This window comes from Vicia villosa, unplaced genomic scaffold, assembly GCF_029867415.1.
Source record: "Vicia villosa cultivar HV-30 ecotype Madison, WI unplaced genomic scaffold, Vvil1.0 ctg.004457F_1_1, whole genome shotgun sequence".
NCBI classification, from domain to species: domain Eukaryota; kingdom Viridiplantae; phylum Streptophyta; class Magnoliopsida; order Fabales; family Fabaceae; genus Vicia; species Vicia villosa.
In genome coordinates this window covers 70038-77667 of record NW_026706441.1, presented here as the reverse complement: position 1 = coordinate 77667, position 7630 = coordinate 70038, and positions in this window count along the sequence as shown.

Genomic DNA, 7630 nt, shown 5'->3' with positions numbered 1-7630 from the left:
TTTACCAGAGAGAGAGAGAGAGTCGTAGTCTATAATTACTGTCATAGATTACTAGTTTTATAAAATTCTTATCTATATTTAAGAAGTTAAAAGAAAACTATAATTCCAAGATATAGTTTTTTCCATGACAATATTTAAAGAAAAAAAAAGAGAATCACCATTCAAAATATTAATCAGTTATCAATTAGTTTTGAAGTTCCACAACAATTAGCTAGCTATACACACAACCACTTGTGATAATGGCCACAACCACAACCGTGTTTTGACACAGACTTCAAATACAGTTAAAATGATTTTTTTTCCCAACAAATATAAACATTGCTAATCATATCTGCAAAATACCTCTAAAATAAAGCACAATAAGTGGTTATCTTTATCATATGCAAGTTAATTTACAAACTAGTTTTTATTTAATTAAAGTTAATAAATAGCAATCTTCCGAACATATACTATGTATAGCAGCATGGCCAGTATACTTGTTACTACTATTATACAAATGGAAGCAAGTGAATCATACTCGATGCTTATATATGAAACCTATGCCACGAATATGCATGTATATCACTGTCAAGTTTGGAAACTTTTATGCATTTAATGTCTTAGATTTTATTTATAAAAATAATCTAAACAAGAACTTTCATTGTCAATTCAAGATATCCTAGTCACACACCAACAAAAAACTTATTGTATAATTTATCATCATTCAGTATTATATTAGAGTAAACTATATTTTCTTTCGAGCATTGTGGTATTAGGAAATTGGGTGCACGGCGCATGACATATGTACTGACTAGAGCTGTTAATATGGACTATCCGGTTCTAAACGGGCCGGCCCTAACAAATTCTGGACTTTTTATGGCTGGGCCAAAAAGGCCCTGTATAATATGGGCTCGAGATTTACTATCCGAGTCCGGTCCTAGATGAGCTTCGGACTACCCGACCCTAAATGAGATTTTTTATTTAAAAAAATTAAAATAAAAACTCCATAATATTTATTATAAATAAAATTAAAAATTATGTTATTTTAAACATAATACATTATTAAGTACTATATTATCTCTTATAAATACTATAATGTGTTTCCATTCTCCTCTCATGTTGCTAGCACCATCATACCTTTGGCCGAGGATGTTAGAAACATCAAGGTTATGTCGAGAAAGTATCACATATTGCTTCCTTAAGAGTTAAAGATGTGGTGTCTTTAACATGTGCCACATCAAAAAACCTCTCTTGTATTAAACCATCTTTATCAACAAATTTTAATACAAGAGTCATTTGTTCATTTTTTGACACGTCACGAGCTTCATCGACAACGATACAGAATTTGGAATCACCAATTTCCTCACGAATATGCTTTTTCACCCTACTAGAAAGAATTTGCAAGAGATCTTTTTAAGTTTGATGTGAAGTATACTTGCAATTTTGTGGAGCACTTTTCAACACAACTTTTGCAATTTCATCATTATAAGATGCTAAAAGTTTTAACAACTCAAGAAAGTTTCCTTGATTTCTTGAAATGTTGTGTGGTGAGCAAGGATCCTTCATTATGTGTTTAAGAAAGGAACAATTTTTTCCATTACTCACTTTCTTCCAAGTTTTAAAACCTGTAGAAATGAAGACATGTGACCTGGGACGTCCACTTAGTTTTTACTAAATAGGTAACATGGTAAGCAATATACAGCATCTTCGGATGGTGAATATTTTAACCATGGGGGAAATATGCTAAACCAAGTGTGTTGAAACCTTCTTGGATGATCCTCGCTACCGGACAAAAGATAGATTTCTAAGTGTATTTGATATGGACCTCATTTTAGATAAGCTCTTTGTATTGAATCCACTTGATTTGGTGGATATTGCCAAATCAGAGGACGTTTTCCAGGATCGTGTTCCAAAGAATTTTCCAAACCATAATACTCTTCAGTTGTTGGATTCTCAAAACCATGATGCTCTTCAATTGTCGGGATTATAATTTCTTCATCTCTCTCTTCTCTTTCAATTTCACATGCTTTCCTCTTGAGAAAAGAATAAATTTTTCTATTATTCATCTTTAATTTTCCTATAATATCAATTCAAAAATCAATTTAGAGAACATATATAAATTAAAAGAGAAAAATATTATAAACTAAATGAGACCAATTGTAGTTTACTTGAGAAAAAAAGTATAAACTAATTCTAAATGAGACCAATTGTAATCAACTATAAACAAAGGTCCAAAACCTCAAATTTTAACACAGAGATTATATACTATATATCAAACTTCATATTTTTATCATTTAAACTTCAAACTTAATTAACTATATCAAGCTTCATAATTCATATTTATATACTTACTATACATGTTATCTTTTCCAACAACCAAAAATGGAAAGAAAAGTCGGATTATATCTTTTCCGCTTATTTTCTTTACTTCAAATTTGCGATGCATATTCAAACGTTGTTTTTGATAAAATATTTTCAAACTTTGATTTAAAAAATGATTTTGTTTTAAATCAACAATTTTCAAACCTCCGTAATTCACCCCCTCTTGTGTATGAAGTCACATGTCCAATAACTTCTTCATGTACATACTAGTTTCTCCATCTCCCGTGAAGCCTCCAACAATTGTATTCAACATGTGGTGTGTTTGGATAGGCTCATGAACCTATTTAGTACTCAATATCGTTCATGGCCAGGGAATTATTTGGAAGGGCACTTTTTGTGTGGGGTTCATCTTTTTTAACCTTGTGAATTTTTGTGTAGATATCTCTATTGGCGACCTCCTTGAATTAGCTTTTGTGTAGATATCTCTATTTAGTACTCAATATCGTTCATGGCCAGGGAATTATTTGGAAGGGCACTTTTTGTGTGGGGTTCATCTTTTTTAACCTTGTGAATTTTTGTGTAGATATCTCGATTAGCGACCTCCTTGAATTAGCTTTTCAGTATCATGCTTCAGATGGTGGAAGTCTTAGGTATGAATTCCCCATGTCTTGTGACACATGATCCATTTATATGGATCCCTACCCATGTAATAACATCCTTTGGGGTGTGGGGCTCAAGAATGATCTTGGTATGGTAGTATTTGTAGATGTTTTCAAGTTGGCTGCATTTGTGGTAAAACATACATGGGTGTTTAATATCTTGACAAATGTCATGACATGCTTTATATGATGTTATTCAGGTTGCATATGTTTAAGCTAATACAAGTTTTTAGTGAATGTCATGATCGATGTCATGACATCCATGTTTGACAGTAGGAGCTGTTATGTTTTACTATTATGTTTCCTGATTTCTCTCAGTTTACAGTTTATGAAAATTTTTATTGTGTGCTGAATATTTCTCCTAGAAGATCTCGTATACATCATATTCTGTAACAACCTGATGACGTGTGAATTAGGTTAACTTGGTTAACCCTAATTTGTTCTCTTGGAAAGCCCGAGGCCCAAGAGCTGCATATAAGAAGAATGCAATCCTAATTTGGAGCGCAAAGATTTTTGTTTGTGAAGAACCATAGTTCTGTGTCTATGTGTTTAGTCTCCTGTACTCCAAGCAATCGTCTTTTGATGATTGTATTGGAATAGGCTTTTTTTGTAAGTTGTCACTCTAAGCTTTTAAGCACGAGTGTGTGTCTCTTGATTGAAGCTTTTAAGCAAGATCAAGGTGTGTTTTTGAAGTGTGTCTTCTCTCTTTTGATTAAAGTCTGTTTGTAATCACTGCTGTGATTGAGGGTGAGTGAGTGGAGATACTCAGGTCTAGCACTAGATTGAAATTGCATTGGGTAGGTCTTAAGTGATGAGTTGTAAACGGGGGAGTTTAGCTCTGATCACAAATCCAGTAAAGATGAGCCTACCTTTGAAGAACTTGCAGCCTCATACAATGAGCTATGTGTCAAGAGTACTGAAGTATGTAAAATAAGGGAGGAGCAAAGGAAACTTATAGAAGAGTTGGAAGCTGAGAAGAAAGAACATATGGCAACCATAGTCCATCTCAGTGATGAAGTCAGCATACTAAACTTCAAACTAAATTAGATGTCAAGATCGATCAGAATGCTGAACATTGGAACTGACTCCTTGGAAAAGATTCTGGAGCTTGGACAGGAAGTAGGAAACATGTCTGGATTAGGATTTATGGGAAAGTCTGAATCCAAGTTAGGATTCGAAAAGTCAAAACCTGAAGCTAACCTGATAAACCAGATGCCAGGACCGATGTCACGACATCATGGAAAGAAGAAATTTCAAAAATGGAGATGCCATTACTGTGGAAGGTTTGGTCACCTAAAACCTTTCTGCTTCAAACTGTATGGGTACCCTTATCAAACAGCTCAAGACAAGCCCAAGCAGCATGATCCTATCAAGAAACAACAATGGGTTGCTAAAGCTTCTGCCTTAATTACACACACCTCCTTGAGGGTGTCAACCAAAGAAGACTGATATTTTGATAGTGGATGTTCAAAACACATGACTGGAATGAAGAACATGTTAGAAGATATCAAGCCTCATTCCACTAGCTATGTGACTTTTGGTGATGGAGCCAGAGGAGAGATCAAAGGGGTAGGAAAACTAGGATGTTCTGGAGCTCCCCAACTGGACAGTGTTCTGCTGGTAAAAAGACTAGTTGCAAATTTAATTAGCATCACTCAACTGCGCGATCAAGGTCTAAAAGTCAGATTTATCAAGGACGAATGTGTAGTCACTAATGAAGAAAATGTGGAGGTCATGAAAGGAGTCAGATCCAAAGACAACTGTTACTTGTGGGAATCTAAAACCACAAGTCACTCATCTTTATGCTCCTTAGCAAAAGAAGAAAGACTGTTGCATCAAAAACTAGGTCATCTACATATGAGAGGAATGAAGAAAATCATTAACAAGGAAGCTGTGAGAGGAATTCTAAAGCTACAGATTGATGAAGGTAAAGTATGCAGAGAATGTCATGCTGACAAACAAACCAAGATGTCTCATCCAAAGATTAATCAACTCACTACTTCCAAAACTCTGGAACTATTACACATGGATCTAATGGGACCAATGCAGGTAGAAAGTCTTGGAGGAAAAAGGTATGCCTATGTGGTGGTTGTTGATACTCTAGATACACGTGGATAAGCTTCATCAGAGAAAAATAAGATGTGTTTGAAGTGTTCAAAGACCTATGCACGAGACTGCAAAGAGAAAAGGAAAGTGGTGTAATCAAAATAAGGAGTGATCATGGAAAGGAGTTTGAGAATTCCAAATTTGCTGAATTCTGCTCTTTTGAAGGAATCAGCCATAAATTTTCCTCACCTATCACACCTGAACAAAATGGAGTAGTAGAAAGAAAAAATAGGACCATACAAGAATCAGCCAAAGCTATGATCCATGCAAAGAAGTTGCTTATGTACTTTTGGGCTGAAGCAATGAGCACAACCTGCTATGTCCATAACAGAGTCACATTGAGGAAAGCAACTTCCTCCACTCTGTATGAACTGTGGAGAGGAAAGAAACCAACTGTTAAGTACTTTCATGTATTTGGAAGCAAGTGCTATATCTTGACAAATCGTGAACAAAGAAGGAAAATGGATTCCAAAAGTGATGAAGGCATATTCCTGGGATACTCCACAAACAGTAGAGCGTATAGAGTATTTAACTCCAGAACACAAGTCTTGATGGAATCCATCAATGTTATTGTTGATGATCGACATGAAGAATTCGATGTCACGGAGAATGTTGGAACATTCCTTGAAATTCAAGCTAAGAAGTCAGACCAACCTGAAGACAGTAATGATTCTCCCTCAGAACGTGAACCTGAAGCAATCAACAAAGATCCATCTATCAGGATTCAGAAAGATCATCCCAAGGAACTTATCATAGGTGATCCCAACAGTGGCATAATGACCAGATCAAAAGGAACCATTGCTAACTCATGCTTTGTATCCAAAATTGAACCAAAGAATGTGAAGGAAGCCTTGACAAATGAATTTTGGATCAATGCCATGCAAGATGAACTTGAACAATTCAAAAGAAATGAAGTATGGGAACTGGTGTCTAGACCGGAAGGAACCAATATTATTGGTACCAGGTGGATATACAAGAACAAGTCTGATGAACAAGGAGTCATAACTAGAAACAAAGTAAGACTGGTAGCTCAAGGATACACTCAAGTAGAAGGAGTAGATTTTGATGAGACCTTTGCCCCTGTGGCAAGACTTGAGTCAATCAGATTACTTCTAGGAGTAGCATGTATCTTGAAATTCAAGCTATTTCAGATGGATGTAAAAAGTGCCTTTTTGAATGGATACTTGAATGAGGAAGTGTATGTGGAACAACCTAAAGGTTTTGCTGATCCAAATCTGCCTAACCATGTCTACAAACTAAGAAAGACTCTCTATGGTTTGAAACAAGCTCCCAGAGCTTGGTATGAGAGATTGACTGAATTTCTGACCACAAATGGATATAGGAAAGGAGGAATAGACAAAACTCTATTTGTAAAGAATGAATATGGAAGAATCATGATTGCTCAGATATATGTGGATGACATAGTGTTTGGTGGAATGTCAGATGGAATGGTAAAAAACTTTGTCAATCAAATGCATACTGAGTTTGAAATGAGTATGGTTGGAGAATTAACATACTTACTTGGACTACAAATTAAGAAAATGGAAGACTCTATCTTTCTATCTCAAATAAAATATGCCAAGAAAATTGTCAAAAAGTTTGAAATGGACAATGCCAGTCACAAAAGAACTCCAACACCAACACACTTAAAGTTATCTAAAGATGAATGTGGCACAAGTGTTGACCAGAGTTTGTACAAGAGCATGATTGGAAGTATACTATATCTAACAACCAGCAGACCGGATATTGCATTTGCAATAGGAGTATGTGCTAGATATCAAGCAGAACCCAAGGTAAGTCACATAAACCAAGTCAAGAGAATCTTCAAATATGTAAATGGAACTTGTGACTATGGCATATTGTACACTCACAGGTGTGACCCTATCCTGTCTGGGTACTGTGATGCTGACCGGGCTGGAAGTGCTGATGATAGAAAAAGCACATCTGGATGATGTTTTTTCTTAGGAAACAATCTCATATCATGGTTTAGCAAGAAGCAGAATTGTGTCTCGTTATCAACAGCCGAAGCAGAATACATAGCAGCTAGTAATAGCTATTCTCAACTGGTTTAGATGAAACAAATGCTGACTGAATACAATGTTACACAGAATGTCATGACTTTGTACTGTGACAATCTTAGTGCTATCAACATCTCCAAGAATCCTATTAAGCATAGAAGAACCAAACATATTGATATCAGACAACACTTTATTAGAGAACTTGTAGAAGACAAAGTGATCTGCTTGGAATATGTATCCACTGAACTTCAGCTAGCTGACATATTCACCAAAGCTCTTGATGCAACACAATTTGAAAACTTGCGAAGCATGTTAGAAATCTGCACCTATGAGGAACCATAGATCTCTTTAAAAAAAAGAGAGATAAGGGGTTTGGCAACTTTTCTGGCTAAACAGGGGGGAGTAGTAATATGTCACCCCAGAACAACAAGAGTGTGTGTGATCAACAATTCTGATAGCTTATTTTATGTTGATCTGTTTGAATGTGTGTAGTATAGCAGTTTATTTCTGTTATACTTGACAGCTGTTCATGTGGTTGTAGTGGTA